This window comes from Haliotis rufescens, unplaced genomic scaffold (genome assembly GCF_023055435.1).
Source record: "Haliotis rufescens isolate VD_foot unplaced genomic scaffold, xgHalRufe1.0.p SCAF_14, whole genome shotgun sequence".
Lineage (NCBI taxonomy): Eukaryota > Metazoa > Mollusca > Gastropoda > Lepetellida > Haliotidae > Haliotis > Haliotis rufescens.
Window position 1 is genome coordinate 17845003 of NW_025963824.1, and position 18636 is coordinate 17863638.

Consider the following 18636-nt stretch of genomic DNA (forward strand, 5'->3'; position numbering starts at 1 on the left):
CATTTAACGTCACAGCTTTGATTTAAATTGGATTAAAATATATACTGGAAAAAGGTACCAGGCGTGCATATAATGCATTATTGCATATATGTAGTTTGATCGGTGTCTGCTGGCTGGTGCTAAAGGGAGGCAGAGGGCTGTGTCTGCTGGCTGGTGCTAAAGGGAGGCAGAGGGCTGTGTCTGCTGGCTGGTGCTAAAGGGAGGCAGAGGGCTGTGTCTGCTGGCTGGTGCTAAAGGGAGGCAGAGGGCTGTGTCTGCTGGCTGGTGCTAAAGGGAGGCAGAGGCCTGTGTCTGCTGGCTGGTGCTAAAGGGAGGCAGAGGCCTGTGTCTGCTGGCTGGTGCTAAAGGGAGGCAGAGGGCTGTGTCTGCTGGCTGGTGCTAAAGGGAGGCAGAGGGCTGTGTCTGCTGGCTGGTGCTAAAGGGAGGCAGAGGGCTGTGTCTGCTGGCTGGTGCTAAAGGGAGGCAGAGGGCTGTGTCTGCTGGCTGGTGCTAAAGGGAGGCAGAGGGCTGTGTCTGCTGGCTGGTGCTAAAGGGAGGCAGAGGGCTGTGTCTGCTGGCTGGTGCTAAAGGGAGGCAGAGGGCTGTGTCTGCTGGCTGGTGCTAAAGGGAGGCAGAGGGCTGTGTCTGCTGGCCGGGTACTAAAGGGAGGCAGAGGGCTGTGTTTTCACTTGTTTGCCCTCGTGCCGCCTTGGTGTGGTAGAAATCCCAAGTGGTGCAGGCCACGCTGGTGAACGCCATTAGAATGTGTTCGCCGCTTAGAAACCAAGCATAATATTCGGGATCTGTGATTCGAACACACTATCAGCGGATCCTATCTCAGCTAAGGGACGCAACGCTAAATATATCATTTATGATTGAACAAACCTGGCAAACCTCAACGCCTGACGTGAGCCCCACTACCGTTCCGTGTTTATATACATCACTGTTTATATTCATCACTGTTTATATACTTTAACTTATTACCATACATAGTTTGTATTTTCCTTTGAAGTTGTAGGTACAGTGAAAGACTACTGCCGCTGTACATGGGGGAGATTTGTAACGTGAATCCCATAATCATATGTTAAACATACACCCCTGTTTTCAGAACAAAACCAGTTTGGACACACGCATGAAACATATGAAGCGGAGACTGATGATATCCCAGCCTTTCCCCCACTGATTCAGGGCAAGTGTACACACCCGCCACTGATGATATCCCAGCCTTTCCCCCACTGATTCAGGGCAAGTGTACACGCCCGCCACTGATGATATCCCAGCCTTTCCCCCACTGATTCAGGGCAAGTGTACACGCCCGCCACTGATGATATCCCAGCCTTTCCCCCACTGATTCAGGGCAAGTGTACACACCCGCCACTGATGATATCCCAGCCTTTCCCCCACTGATTCAGGGCAAGTGTACACACCCGCCACTGATGATATCCCAGCCTTTCCCCCACTGATTCAGGGCAAGTGTACACACCCGCCTACAACTGTACATACAGTGCGTAAATAGAGATGTTGTTGAATATAAAGCCTTCATATAATACCGTCCCAAAAACTACAACCCGGGCAAGACTTTCTTTTCGCGAATACTGAGCACATGCTAAGTGCCTAACGTGTGTTGATGTATAATCGAACAATCTATCTAGACAGTGTCTGGGTGTTCCTGGCTGTGGCCATCTCCCCTCGACTCACTCCCGTCTCAGCTAGCTAGTTCTCGGAACCCAATGACTGTAAACCGTTACTTCAAAGTGGTCCGTGGATATATTTGTACCTATTTGAAGGTGTGATCGGTCAAGTAGCGGAACCCATTTCCTGGCCGCTCGCCCGAGTAATGAGTCTATAACGAGGTTAACAGAATGTGCTGACGCTGGGGATGTGAGGAGTCAGAGAGGAAGGAAGGTGAGCTGGATGACCACACTACCTGCATGATGAACACACACGGGATATAGCACGGGTGGTGTTCGCCTTTCTATGTTGTTGACACACAAAAACACAACACACATGCACACACTCTAACAAACAAAACTCACTTTGACTTAAACAGAAACAGAAACGTCCAGAAATTGCAGACAAGCGTCCAGAAAAGAACACAAGAACGTGGTCGGTAGTCTGTGATAGGGACGGAGTAAAGGTGTTTTGTTTGTTAGTTTGTCGTTTAACGCCGCACTCAGCAATATTCCAGCTACATGACGGCGGTCTGTAGATAATCGAGTCTGGACCAGACAATCCAGCGATTGACATCATCAGGTTTGATCTAAGCAACTGGGATGCGATGACATGCATCAACCAAGTCAGCGATTCCGTTAGTCGCCTCTTACGGCAAGACCTATTCTAACCCCTAATCTTCACGGGTCACGGACCAAAGCAAGAAGAGACATGTTTCCACCCTTACGGCAACTTGCAGGGTGCCACAATGGTGTGGGTTTTCCATACTGATTCCTGTTTGAGCGAACCTGCCTTATTTTGTCGACTGGTGCCGCGTCTACTTATCTGAGCGTGGACCGGCAAAACATTGAAACCTTTGATACCTTCCCATCGCCCTCTCACTACTAGATTACCCGAACCAGTTTGAGACTTGTTTAGTTGTGAAGGCACTTAGTAAACGAAAACTTTCAGCCGAGAGATCAGGAACAACTGTAGATGTTATGCCATCAGTACAATTAAAAGGGACATCAAAATAAAACAAAATATGGCGGCTCATTCTTGCACAACAAAATGTCAAATGACGGGATACAATTTTGCGCGAGACTGTATATTGAACGCGCCCAGATGTTGAGCGACTGTAACAGATGCTTGTACACGCCCCCGTGTCTACTGTGGCTATACATTAGAACACCATGTCCACATGGCACACAGGGCTGCAAGGTTCGCTCACACAACAAGAATATCAATGCAATTAACAATGCATACAATTATACGTATTTCATCGGACGTTCGAATGTATCACACCCCGACATAAGAATCCATACTCCACACACACCGTTTGTCATCTTCAATACATTTCTTCTTTGGTTGTTTTCAGAGAAACACTTTCAGAGAAACGTCCATATAATAAACATGTCTGGCCATAAAAGAATATAGTTATATGCTAGTTCTGTTGTCCGCGGAAAACAAGCATGAAGTCACAATGTACGAGAGCTGACTGATAAGTTATGAGTCTAACACGGTAGGAACTGAAAGTAGTGACATGTTTAGGACAATACATGCATCAGCAAATTGCTTTGCTGTGACAAGTCAGTAAGCCACTTCCAGAAATCAGGTGGTCAAGTACTTGCAGAAAAGAAGACTTGAAGACGTCCCACGGTCCTGGCAGGCCTGGGGAATCATCAACACTAGCCATCATACAGAGTATCCGCAATATGGTGATGACCGATCGGTGTCTGAGCGTCACGATGCTAGTTCAGTAGGCATTTCCCAGAAGAGCGTAAATCCCCACATCACAGAAACAATGAAGAAAGAATAAGTTCCTTCAGCACCAAAGCTGCTGATATCTAATCATAAACGCACCAGGCACACCATGTCTCGCAACAAATCAAGCTCCGTTTGAAGCTGGTCAAGAAAGGTTATGCAACGATTTACGAGTATGGATGAAACCTGGATTCCCCATTTCTTAAACAACCCCCACAACCGTGTAAGCAGTTGACATCACCACCTACATCAGCTGGAAAGGTTATGGCCTCTGTGTTTGAGATGCCGAGGTGTCATGGTGGACTACCTTTCAAAAGACAAGACACGCAAGGGAACATATGAAGCACTTTTGAAGCAAGTAGAGAATGAACCTTATAGACGTGTGAAACTAAGAAGAGGTGAGCCCTCCATGAGGACAAACGTCAGTGCACAAATCAGACACGCTTTGAACTCATTCAACTCCCATCTGTTCCCAAACATGAGGAACGCTGTAACCGCAACCCGTTTCGGCTCTATCGATGACGTCATAGCAGCTGTTGAGAACCTTTTGGACAGCCAAGAAATCTTTTTCGAAATGGGATAATATCCCTCCAACATTGTTTGCAAGAGTATCAATGTTGAAGGGGATTTAGTTAAACATAAATAATTTTAATCTTGCAGTCAAGTCGTTCTATGTGAGGCTCAGAACTTCTCAACAATCCATCGTGGCACTAACTTCAGAGCTCAATCTACAGATTCGGTGAAAACGTGTAAACTATGCTTTTTGACGAGGAATTCAGCAACACTACAACTACCATTTATGTATGATATCGAGCGTTGACCAGTGGTTCATACGAGTTTTCAACGATGGACATCGCCTGGCTCACGCTTACATCCGGTAATTACAGACAAGCATGGGGTGAGGGGATGCGGAGGAGGCTTGCATTCGGGACTTTGATTGATGACTTATACTTTTTACTGTGAATTGGTTGATGTCGTGTCGTTGACGGTGTGGATCGATTTTCTCGCCACCGACGTCTGGTATGCCTTCTCCAAGTACATCTTCCATGCACTGAAGATTGAGATGACCCCTCGTAACGAGTCATGTCGTGAACATACCACACACACGCACACCAGACCCAAAGACGCAAATCCTTAAAAAAAACGTGAAATTGAGTTCCAGTTACATTTCAAGTGAGGTTGAACTTCAAAAACACATCAACTGTCTTTACAAAGTGCATTATCCCACCAAACAGGTGCTGAAGGATATTAGCAATCGATATGTGGTATTCGTCGCTGAAAGAGAAAGAAAATCTCATTTCCACTGAGGGCGAGAAGGCAGCTGTCTGGCAGCGATCGATACGATTATGAGGTGAGTTATACCAGTGTGTGTACTGGTGAGGTGCAGCACCCACCCCTCACCCCCAGATTACCCCCCCCCCCCCCCCTCCCCCGCCCACACACACACACAGTTGTCTGAACTAGGGAGAGCGAGACGGACATTCCTCACGTTGCAAACTTTTCCATCTTACCATGTTTCATGCACACGTGTTTTTTTCTAGTACGAGTTGCCGTTTAATGTGAGCAGCAGATAAACCAGAGCTAGCAATAATTGGATTGCAATCTGATTTATCGTGTGATAGCTTTCACTGATTGCTGTTGCTGCAGTTTCGCGAGTCTGACATGGCAGTATAGCCTAACATCTTTTAGCTGTCCCGCCACAAGCTGAGACGGCGAATCAGTTTAGTATCGGTATATGTGTATGGTGTAATGAAATTCAAACTCAATGTTCCATCAAACATAAGCTATCTGTATAATCTATGACGGCTCTTGTGATGGATAGAAATATGATTTCTTCGAACTTGAAGAGGTAGTATCACATATTGAATGTGATTGTTTTCAGACGCAGCTATACATACAGTCTCTCCAGAAGTAGCCTGATACTGGTGTTGCCAGTCAGCCTATCCCGGGCGCGGCCTGAAGCTGGTGGGTCAGAGATGGGCAGATAGCAGGAGGACATGGTCACATCACTGGTCACACATCCATCGTGTTTGCTATGTGTGTCTCCATTACGACATTCAGAACCTCAAACGTGACCTTTCCAAGTTGCCCGGGTCCGGGTGCGAACATGATGTCAGCTGACAGCAGCATGCCGGGACAAACACTGTGATCCACGAGGCGAGTGTTAGTGTGACCAGTTATCAGCATCGGACATTGATGTAGTTAGAGGACATCATTATATGACATCTATAGACTTAGGTACGAAGTATATAAGCCCCTGGGAATACCGGGGCTCACATAACTCGTCAGTACCCCATGCTGGGGGTAAGAGATGACTACTGAGGACCTGGTGGATACATTGCCATGATTTGTCTGGTCCAGATTCAATTATTTACAGGCCGTCGGCACATAGCTGGAATATCATCGGAATCTAGCGAAGGCCCTTACATAGCATAGCATCATAGGGCAATCTAATTAAAATCAGATCTTAGTTCTTGCTACCACTAAACAAAGATCTGAGGACATCCCATTACAGGTCACGTCAGACCGACCTTTCGCGAACTTTGACCGATCAATGGAATGACTAACAAAAAAAACGACAATAGCCAATCAGAAAGCAGTTAAATCGAGATTTACGGCACGAGTTTCAAACTGGCGACTACGCTTCGAAACATATTTTGACATTCGATTAAATATTAAAAACTGGACAAAAGAACATTCTGGAATGGCTAATAAATGGTCTAGATTGAATGAATACAGACATAAAACCCATAACTGTCGTGCGGAATACTCTGTGTGTTGCTTTCGAGGTTACACGATCAGAAATCACATTCAAACGGTTACTTTCATGATCTGATAAGCGATGCTCTGATTGGTCAGATGAAAGGTCGTTCTGACATGACCCGCAATGGGATGTCCTCAGATCTTTGTTCAGCGGTAGCGAGAACTAAGATCTGATTTTAATGAGATTGCAGCATAGGTGTATAAACACCAGGGGACCACAGACCAACATCCTTAACAGAGATTATTACAGCTGTCGAAGCGCTTACATCTGTTTGATGACCAAATGACCTCTATTCTTTGACGAAGGGAGCCGTTCCCATTCAACTTCAATTCTTTGACGGAGTGACCGTTCACATTCGACCTCCATTCTTTGACGGAGTGGCCGTTCACGTTCGACCTCCATTCTTTGACGGAGGGAGCCGTTCACGTCCGACCTCCATTCTTTGACGGAGTGGCCGTTCACGTCCGACCTCCATTCTTTGACGGAGTGACCGTTCACGTCCGACCTCCATTCTTTGACGGAGGGAGCCGTTCACGTCCGACCTCCATTCTTTGACGGAGTGGCCGTTCACGTCCGACCTCCATTCTTTGACGGAGGGAGCCGTTCACGTCAGACCTCCATTCTTTGACGGAGTGGCCGTTCACGTCAGACCTCCATTCTTTGACGGAGGGAGCCGTTCACGTCAGATCTCCATTCTTTGACGGAGTGGCCGTTCACGTCAGACCTCCATTCTTTGACGGAGGGAGCCGTTCACGTCAGACCTCCATTCTTTGACGGAGTGGCCGTTCACGTCCGACCTCCATTCTTTGACGGAGGGAGCCGTTCACGTCAGACCTCCATTCTTTGACGGAGTGGCCGTTCACGTCCGACCTCCATTCTTTGACGGAGGGAGCCGTTCACGTCAGACCTCCATTCTTTGACGGAGTGGCCGTTCACGTCAGACCTCCATTCTTTGACGGAGGGAGCCGTTCACGTCCGACCTCCATTCTTTGACGGAGGGAGCCGTTCACGTCAGACCTCCATTCTTTGACGGAGTGGCCGTTCACGTCCGACCTCCATTCTTTGACGGAGGGAGCCGTTCAAGTTCAAATAGGATCCTCACAATCTCGTAATCAGTACCTATGCCGAAGATGCCGTTCATTTTCAGTGTACAAATATAATGATTTCGGCTCCGATGGAGAACTAATACACCCAAACAAACAATCATATAAACAGAAGAGCTTTGCGAAATTTTAGCTAACTGGGAACTCTTGATCTCTTCCCTAACATTGACTTCCATCCTCGTTGCACTAAGATCGCTTTGTGGGACGGGCCCCAAGGATTTTAGCGCCACGAATGATAAGTCCCTCCCGCCAAACCCAGCACTGTGCGTCGGTGCGTATATTTTTAACCCTCAGGTTTTAGCAGCGCTGCAAGTCAGCGTATTTACAGAAAAAAAGGTTTATGAACTTTCACCCCTGAGTGCATAGCCATGAACAATGTTGGGGTTTTGTTGAAATAAAGTAAATGGTCTTTTTTCTGTCCTTTTGCAGTTGTGTTACAGTAAACACGAGAGACATTTCGTATGTAGACAACGGGACGGGAATCTGTCCTATTTAACTTTGGGAGCTTGTATGGATAAAAGCATTTGTATATCTAGTTTCTTCACAAAGAGACTTTTTGACTACGTACCTTTTTGAACAAACCTGTGACGGTCAACAATCTATCAAATTCATATTCTTATAAACAATTCAAGTCTCTTTTAAATATCAAAACTTTAAATGTTTCGATGCCTATTCATTAAAGAAAAACTGCAGCAACTTTAAACTGACTTTAAATACTGGAATATATCATGCTTTATCCCATCATGAGAGACTTTGTTCAGATTGTCCCTTCAGAGACAATAATACATTGAGAATGAATTTCACAGTTTGTTTGTGTGTAAATTATATAATGCTTTGCATCCTGCTATTTTGGGAAGATATATAACACCCACATCTCTGTGTAGATTTAGAAAACGCATTACATCTCAAAATTATGAAATATTAGATAACACCAGTGTACGCCTCCTTAACGTACACGAGCATATGAATAGTTGTTCACATATTCACGTTGTTCATACCTGGTACTGTGTAATTGTATGTAATGATCCTAGTGCATAGGCGCAGGTCAATAGTTTTGAGCATACGAATGTATTTCGGTCCAAAGGCCTTTATGCTCAATAAAACTGTCTGTCTGGATCGGGAAACTCTGAACTGATGTGTGTGTACTGGAGGATGAGGAAACAAGTATGTGCCATTTTGGCATCTTGGCGATGTGTTGAATCAATGTCATACAGTCTTTTGTGTTTCTGAAACTTAATTCTTCGTTGATTTGTGTTTTCAGCATTGTTTTGATGTTAAACAAAAAGTTCCTGACAGTGTATTTTTTCAACCACGTACCACCAAATCATTATCTCAAATCAGAGTAACGATAATTCTTAAAACACAATCAAGAAAGGACTTTTGATATAAATTTACAGAAAGTAATTGAGAAAAGTGGAATATGCCATGTGGATTCTCAAAAACTCAAAGCTTTACTTGATTCTGGCAAGTTCAGATATGTCCAAACATTTGCTTTTTCAACATTGTACTCCATTATCCCACAAGACAAACTTAAGGGAAAACTTATTTTCTACTAAACCTTGTGACCATAGATGTTGATGTAAAAATGAAAGCTAATGTCACTTGCAGTTTACAGAGAAAACAATATGTGAAATACCAGAGTTCCTCATTGGTAACATCTATGTGATATCCAGGCATCCCCTTTTTCGTCACCGGTTTCTTTATGCATAGAAGTCGGAATTTCCTCTCAGATTGGCAGAAGCAAAATCAGGGAATTTGTAACTTGAGATTTTTGTTTGTTTGTATGATTTGTGTTTAAAGCCGCACTCAGCAATATTCCAGCTATATGACAGCGGTCTGTAAATAATCGGGTCTTGGTCAGACAATCCAGTGATTGACATCATGAACATCGATCCAAGCATTTGGGATACGATGACATGCATCAACCAAGTCAGCGAGCCTAACCACCGGATCCCGCTAGTCGCCTCTTTCGACAAGCATAGGTTGCTGAAGACCTTTTCTTATCCGGATCTAACTTTGGCTTGCGGTATATCGATTATATGGTATCGTTCAGTAATGGAGAAATAGCCAAATCCCTCTACTTATCTACCTACCTCAACTACAAATACAATCTATCTGTTTCTTATTTACATCTACACATAAAGATTCAGTGTGATAAAAATATCTCCACAAGACTGGATGACAGAGGAGTGACATCAATTTTAGACTTTCCCTTTATACTATTGAGTAATACAAAAGTTGGTGTCTCTTTTCCACACCTTTGAAGTTGTCTGATCAGGGTTACAAATTCAGTGTCTGGATCAATAATCCGGATTTACTGAATGTACTCATCAATCAAGATTATTACAGAAAATGTGACATTTTCACACTTTACTAAATCATAGCAACAGGAATAATGTACATTAAGTTATAGTTATGTGAAAGGAATCAGTTTGAAATTTGCGAAGTTTCGTTACACTTTTCCTTCTTATGGAAGGAATGTCTGACGTCTGTGTGGCAGATACAAACACTCGCCATCCAAAGAGGCGGGAAGTTCGTTTCCTGATATGAATTAAGATGACACGTTGATAAAATAAATCGTCCATTTGAAATGAAGAAACCAGTGCAGCCAGCTCATTGCAAACCTGTCCAGTGGATATTCTGAGCTCATTAACGAATTAATAATGCTGATGGCAGATATATTCTCGGGTTTGAGATAAGTATCAACACACACGCTTGTCTTTGTTCGGGTAATCGAGGGCTGAGTGTCACGCGGGTTTCCCATGTATTTCACACCTATCTCATTCAGCAGGCAGAAAGCAAACGTGATACTATACCTCGCTCGATCACCCGATGGCGTGGCTCTGCCCCGTGACTTGACTCGCAATTAGCATCTCGCAACAATACTTGATAATGTCACACAACGAGTACGTGACTGTGAGCTTCACTGTACGTGACGGTGGCGTACATACACGGGCATGCAACATGCCAAGCCTAATGAACCTTGGTGCCCAACAGCGTCGGTGAATTATATTTCACAGTAATCAGACACGTTTAATAGATTGTCAAATGAATTCGGCTAATGTGTTTGGGGTTTCTTGGTTATAAGATATACGGAGGTTGTCACCAAGCACAATATACGGTAGACACCTGACTGAGGTTGTCATCAAACACAATATACGATAGACACCTGACTGAGGTTGTCATCAAGCACACATATACGGTAGACACCTCACTGAGGTTGTCACCAAGCACAATATACGGTAGACACCTCACTGAGGTTGTCACCAAGTACAATATACGGTAGACACCTGACGGAGGTTGTCACCAAGCACAATATACGGTAGACACCTCACTGAAGTTGTCACCAAGCACAATATACGGTAGACACCTCACTGAGGTTGTCACCAAGCACAATATACGGTAGACACCTCACTGAGGTTGTCACCAAGTACAATATACGGTAGACACCTGACGGAGGTTGTCATCAAGCACAATATACGGTAGACACCTGACGGAGGTTGTCATCAAGCACACATATACGGTAGACACCTCACGGAGGTTGTCATCAAGCACACATATACGGTAGACATCTCACGGAGGTTGTCACTAAGTACACATATACGGTAGACACCTCACGGAGGTTGTCATCAAGCACACATATACGGTAGACATCTCACGGAGGTTGTCACTAAGTACACATATACGGTAGACACCTCACGGAGGTTGTCATCAAGCACACATATACGGTAGACATCTCACGGAGGTTGTCATCAAGCACACATATACGGAAGACATCTCACGGAGGTTGTCACTAAGTACACATATACGGTAGACACCTCACGGAGGTTGTCATCAAGCACACATATACGGTAGACACCTCACGGAGGTTGTCATCAAGCACACATATACGGTAGACACCTCACAGAGGTTGTCATCAAGCACACATATATGCACCCGTGAATACCCGGGTCTTCAACGATCCATGCTTGTCGTAAGAGGCGACTAATGTGATCAGGTGGTCAGGCTGGCTGACTAGGTTGATGCGTGACATCGTATCCCAATGCTCACGATGTCAAACACACTTACAACTGTCATTGTTCGCTAAATGACGTTATTACCTACTGAATGCAAGGTAGTCCGGTGACCGTAAAGATCTGGGTTAGAATAAGTCTTCAACAACCCATGCTTGTCGTAAGAGGCGACCATGCTTGTTGTAAGAGTGAGTGAGTGAGTTAGTATGGTTTTACACCGCTTTTAGCGATATTTCAGTAATATGACGGCGGGGGACACCAGAAATGGGCTTCACACATTGTACCCATGTCGGGAATCGAACCCGGATCTTCGGCGTGACGAGCGAACGATTTAACCAATAGGCTACCCGACCGCCCCTTGTTGTATGGGGCGACACAAGGGATCGGGTGTTCAGGCTCGCTGACTGATTGATGCATGTAATCGTATCCCAATAGCGTAGAACGATGCTCATGATGTCCATCACTGGATTTTCTGGTCCAGTTTCGATTATTTACAGACCACCGTCATATAATTTAAATATTGCTGAGTGCAGCGTTAAACACACCCCATCATGCACAGCTACACAGGTAGGTACTGACACAGCCCATCATGTACAGCATACATGTAGCTACTGATACACCCTAAAATGTACAGCATACAGGTAGCTACTGACACATCCCATCATGTACAGCATACAGGTAGCTACTGATACACCCTAAAATGTACAGCATACAGGTAGCCACTGACACATCCCATCATGTACAGCTACACACGTAGCTACTGACAAAGCCCATCATGTACAGCTACACACGTAGCTACTGACAAAGCCCATCATGTACAGCTACACACGTAGCTACTAACACACCCCATCATGTACAGCTACACACGTGGCTACTGACAAAGCCCATCATGTACAGCTACACACGTAGCTACTAACACACCCCATCATGTACAGCTACACACGTAGCTACTGACAAAGCCCATCATGTACAGCTACAAACGTAGCTACTGATAGACCCCATCATGTACAGATATACACGTAGCTACTGACAGCCCATCATGTACAGCTACACACGTAGCTACTGACACACCCCATCATGTACAGCTACAAACGTAGCTACTGATAGACCCCATCATGTACAGCTACACACGTAGCTACTGATACAGCCCATCATGTACAGCTACAAACGTAGCTACTGATAGACCCCATCATGTACAGATATACACGTAGCTACTGACAGCCCATCATGTACAGCTACACACGTAGCTACTGACACACCCCATCATGTACAGCTACACACGTAGCTACTGACACACCCCATCATGTACAGCTACACACGTAGCTACTGACACACCCCATCATGTACAGCTACACACGTAGCTACTGATAGACCCCATCATGTACAGCTACACACGTAGCTACTGACACAGGCCATCATGTACAGCTACACACGTAGCAACTGACAGTCCATCATGTACAGCTACGCACGTAGCTACTGACACAGGCCATCATGTACAGCTACACACGTAGCTACTGATAGACCCCATCATGTACAGCTACACACGTAGCTACTGACACAGGCCATCATGTACAGCTACACACGTAGCTACTGACAGTCCATCATGTACAGCTACGCACGTAGCTACTGACACAGGCCATCATGTACAGCTACACACGTAGCTGCCTGTGAAGCCTCTATAAGTACATCACGTCTCTAATCTGCATTGCCCGACATAATGTTCATGTACTTGTAACCCCTACAGATTATAGCATAAGAGTCGTTTGGTTCATTGAAGAAATATTTCAAAATCTAACATCAAACACATTTTCTTCGCGTGTTTGTCCACTTCCTTTGAAATGATTTGAAGTGAGCGGTGAATGTATAATGTGTGATGGCCGTGGCGACAGTGCAGTAGGGTGGTTCTAGTAGCAGGTGAACTACGGACACCCCCTCCCCCTTCTGTAACAACAACACCGCACCTCATGCCCCTACTGTAAACATGGGCTTTATTCCCGACGGACCCCTGGATCAACTCAACAAGCCCTTCACTCGCCCCGTGGACATCGCGATCACCCTGTGGATCTATTAAACCTAGCCATGGTAAATATATCTCAATAGAGATATATTTCAGATAAACACTTTCTTTGCGGTGTGTCCCAATATGAAACCGCTCGTGCTGAGGGTGTTTGATAACACAGAGTAAGGCGATAACGTTATACAGACAGGAATTCGGACTATGTGATACCTCCGTACTCATGCTTACTGGCACATTATACCGGGTGACACTGAGTGCGTCATGTACTACTGGAGGGTTGATCTGTTCCTTTCCTGTGGTACATGACAAGGTGTGAATGAACTTGGAAAGTAGCGCTCTACAAACCGTTGGTAACTGGATTTCAATTCAACAATCTTCGAACTATGTCAGTGCCGTATAGCTGGAGTGTGATAGTACACTAATGCTGCCAGTGTCCTATAGCTGGAGTGTGATAGTACACTAATGCTGCCAGTGTCCTATAGCTGGAGTGTGATAGTACACTATTGCTGCCAGTGCCGTATAGCTGGAGTGTGATAGTACACTAATGCTGCCAGTGTCCTATTGCTGGAGTGTGATAGTACACTAATACTGCCAGTGTTCTATAGCTGGAGTGTGATAGTACACTAATGCTGCCAGTGTCCTATTGCTGGAGTGTGATAGTACACTAATGCTGTCAGTGTCCTATTGCTGGAGTGTGATAGTACACTAATGCTGCCAGTCTCCTATAGCTGGAGTGTGATAGTACACTAATGCTGCCAGTGTCCTATAGCTGGAGGGTGATAGTACACTAATGCTGCCAGTGTCCTATAGCTGGAGTGTGATAGTACACTAATGCTGCCAGTGCCGTATAGCTGGAGTGTGATAGTACACTAATGCTGCCAGTGTCCTATTGCTGGAGTGTGATAGTACACTAATACTGCCAGTGTTCTATAGCTGGAGTGTGATAGTACACTAATGCTGCCAGTGTCCTATTGCTGGAGTGTGATAGTACACTAATGCTGTCAGTGTCCTATTGCTGGAGTGTGATAGTACACTAATGCTGCCAGTCACCTATAGCTGGAGTGTGATAGTACACTAATGCTGTCAGTGTCCTATAGCTGGAGTGTGATAGTACACTAATGCTGCCAGTGTCCTATAGCTGGAGTGTGATAGTACACTAATGCTGCCAGTGCCGTATAGCTGGAGTGTGATAGTACACTAATGCTGCCAGTGTCCTATTGCTGGAGTGTGATAGTACACTAATACTGCCAGTGTTCTATAGCTGGAGCGTGAGAGTACACTAATGCTGCCAGTGTCCTATAGCTGGAGTGTGATAGTACACTAATGCTGCCAGTGTCCTATAGCTGGGGTGTGATAGTACACTAATGCTGTCAGTGTCCTATAGCTGGGGTGTGATAGTACACTAATGCTGCCAGTCTCCTATAGCTGGAGTGTGATAGTACACTAATGCTGTCAGTGTCCTATAGCTGGAGTGTGATAGTACACTAATGCTGCCAGTGTCCTATAGCTGGAGTGTGATAGTACACTAATACTGCCTGTCTCCTATAGCTGGACTGTGATAGTACACTAATGCTGCCTGTCTTCTATAGCTGGGGTGTGATAGTAAACTAGTGTGATAGTACCCTATGCTGCCAGTGTCCTATAGCTGGAGTGTGATAGTACACTAATGCTGCCAGTCTCCTATAGCTGGAGTGTGATAGTACACTAATGCTGTCAGTGTCCTATAGCTGGAGTGTGATAGTACACTAATGCTGCCAGTGTCCTATAGCTGGAGTGTGATTGTACACTAATGCTGTCAGTGTCCTATAGCTGGAGTGTGATAGTACACTAATGCTGCCATTGTCCTATAGCTTGAGTGTGATAGTACACTAGTGTCCTATAGCTGGAGTGTGATAGTACACTAATGCTGCCAGTCTCCTATAGCTGGAGTGTGATAGTACACTAATGCTGTCAGTGCCCTATAGCTGGAGTGTGATAGTACACTAATGCTGCCAGTGCCCTATAGCTGGAGTGTGATAGTACACTACTACTGCCTGTCTCCTTTAGCTGGACTGTGATAGTACACTAATGTTGCCAGTCTCCTATAGCTGGGGTGTGATAGTACACTAATGCTGCTAGTGTCCTATAGCTGTAGTGTGATAGTACACTAATGCTGCCAGTGTTCTATAGCTGGAGTGTGATAGTACATTAATGTTTCCAGTGTTCTATAGCTGGAGTGTGATAGTACACTAATGCTGCCAGTGTCCTATAGCTGGAGTGTGATAGTACACTAGTGCTACCAGTGTCCTATAGCTGGAGTGTGATAGTACATTAATGTTTCCAGTGTCCTATAGCTGGAGTGTGATAGTACACTAATGCTTTCAGTGTTCTATAGCTGGAGTGTGATAGTACACTAATGCTGCCAGTGTCCTATAGCTGGAGTGTGATAGTACACTAGTGCTACCAGTGTCCTATAGCTGGAGTGTGATAGTACACTAATGCTATCAGGTGGCCGTAATCGTCATTGAGTGAGTGAAGACATAGTACGTTGTGGACGGTTGACCGACCGCTGTTCGTGTCGATGTGGCAGTCGGTTTGTTCAGTGTGGGGAGAAGGTTAAGCAGGTCGTGGACACGCTGCCCACAGGTCACCTCGTGTGATCACGTGTGGGAAGCTAGGGGCCATGCAGATAGGTGGCCATAACTACAGTCGAAATTGTTCTCCATTCCCATACGGCCTGTTTATCTTTTGACAAGATTTATACAATTAGTTAAAAGATGGAAGAATCGGCAGGTCAAACTCTAACCGTACAACATATATAACGCTATGGAGAGGCATTGCCTAAAAGTCGGGGCGGGCCGGGCCGGGCCAAGACGGGCCAAAGTTGTATTGGCTAATTACTTCATTATCGGTGACCATACCTACATATTATTGATGCAACATACACATGACATAACTGAACAATCACCAACCAAAAACGTGCACCATAATTTAGTATTTCAGAGTAAATCACTTGAACACCAGAAAGTGGAGCTGTGTGTAAGCGTCGCTGATCTAGGTAACATGTAAAAGAGCAATCGTTAAACGAAATAGGATTTGAAACGTATCAAATACTTCTAGCTAACGCGATACAAATTTCTATCTGTCGGCATAGCGTTTATATTTATAGGAACGTACTATATCTAAGTAAAAAACACTTTATAATGTCACTGTTCATCGTGTTTAAAGCAGACACGTTGGTTAAAGTAGATCTCTTCTCCCCATACTCTCAACAGTCTCACAAGTGTTCGGTCCGACTTGGCCCGGGCTGTCAAAATCAACTTAAACCTTAAACACGAAATGGATTCACACCTATAGATAAGTATTATATCTACCTACATTCCACTTTATAGTGTCTCAGATCGCGGTATTTAAAGAAAGTCTCTATCAGAAGTGTTTGGCTTGTGCTCGGGCCGACTTGGCCCGGGCTGTCAAAATCAACTTTAAACACACAGATGTATCTTCAAATGTGCATACATCTATAGATCAGTGTTGTATCTACCTATATACCACTTTATAATGCCATAGTGTATCGCGTTTAAAGAAAACTGAACCGTTAAAGTCAAACACTTTTACTGTATTTTCTTAAGAAAATCTCTGTCAGAAGTGTTCGGTCCGACTTGGCCCGGGCTGTCAAAATCAACTTAAACCTCACAGATGTAACATCAAATGGATTCACATCTCTAGACTAGTGTTATATCGACCTATATGCCACTTTATAATGTCTCAGATCGCGGTATTTAAAGAAACCAAGGTGCTCAAAGTGAAGCCCTTTTCCCTCTACATTCTCAAAATAGTCTCTATCAGAAGTGTTTGGCTTGTGCTCGGTCCGACTTGGCCCGGGCTGTCAAAATCAACTTTAAACACACAGATGTATCATCAAATGTGTTTACATCTATAGATTTGTATTATATCTACCTTTTTACTACTTTATAATGTCACAGATCGAAGGATTTATAGAAAATAATATGCTCAAAATGAAACCCTTTTCCCTCTACCTTCTGAACATAGACTCTATCAGAAGTGTTTGGCTCAATTCTCATATTGTTTCCATATCATTATAATACACGTGTTTTAAAATAAACTTGTTATAATGTGCCTTTCTTATGTTGAATGTACTTGTGTGTTTTGCACTTAGTTTGTGATAGTGTAATATTGCCACTGTTTCTTAATGGAATGTTACGCAATACATATCTCATCTTAAACATCTTTGTTGTATGATAGATTGTTACAGTTGTGTACGCCTTATGAGCTGCAATTCGCTATGCAGAGTTGTGTCCCTTGGGCGCACCAGAAACCCATGACAGTGTGTTCGAATCCCGGTTCGCCCCGTTTATGTTGTCAGTACTATACCCTTGCTCGTGGGTTTCACCTAAGTGGTGAACGTCTAAGACCTGCATCATTTCGGGCTTCCCTCCCACATCAAGCTGACACGCCGTGATGTAACTGGAATTATACTATTCACTCACTACACTTGTGTACGGTTCCGTTTGGTTAGCTGGGTTTGTGTTGTGATTACTTCCGGTTTATATTTTAAGTATGTTTAGAAGAATGTTAATTACTATGTTTAAGCCAAACATCGTGAATATATCATCCAACCGAATTATTTTTCAGGAAAATAATTGTAAACTACAGGCCAACATGTTGATTTCCAATGTATCCAGAAGCAAAGAACTTATACGGGTGTATAATCTCTGCAGGAAGTTAAAACAACTGTCAATACAATAATCCGCCGTATGAAACGGTATGAATCATATTTTACATACAGCGAACTACTTGAAACTGTGCTCAAATCTGCACAGCAAGCACCATACATGTGATTGTGAAGACAACTAATTACAAATTTCTGATATCGAACCCGTTGTTTTACATGTGTTGTTTATTGAACAAAGTAATGCTTCATAGAAGCCTGGTATTTAATCGTGTTGAACAATAAGTTGCAATAGCAGTGTGAAGGGAGAAAGATTGAGTGCGCGTTGCATGCTTGACCTGAATTCCTCCCTGTAACCATTCTCGCTGGCTGCCTGAATAACATAAGTTACATTGCAAAGGTAGTTCGCAATAAAGCTATTCGGGCAAGGCAGATAATCACCCACTTTCAGTGATACAGCTTGAATAAGATACGATGTACAGCATTGCAAAGTCACGCGTGATAAAGCTCTATGTGTAGGATATGGTCCGAAAAGTCACGATTATTTTTGCACGTGACGGCCGAGAACTTGCCCCACGTGCAAAAACAATCGTGACTTTGAGGACCATATCCAACTTAAAACAAAGTCCCATTCAAAATACATGTTAAACTAATGTCCACCCAATATGCACGCGCAT

At 44.3% G+C, this 18636-nt stretch overlaps 1 protein-coding gene across 2 annotated transcripts in view; it reads right to left on the reverse strand.

Annotated features, from left to right (window-relative positions):
* LOC124124497 overlaps nt 1–18636 on the reverse strand; it is a 58246-nt gene that overhangs the window by 31199 nt on the left and 8411 nt on the right. The window lies entirely within an intron of this gene.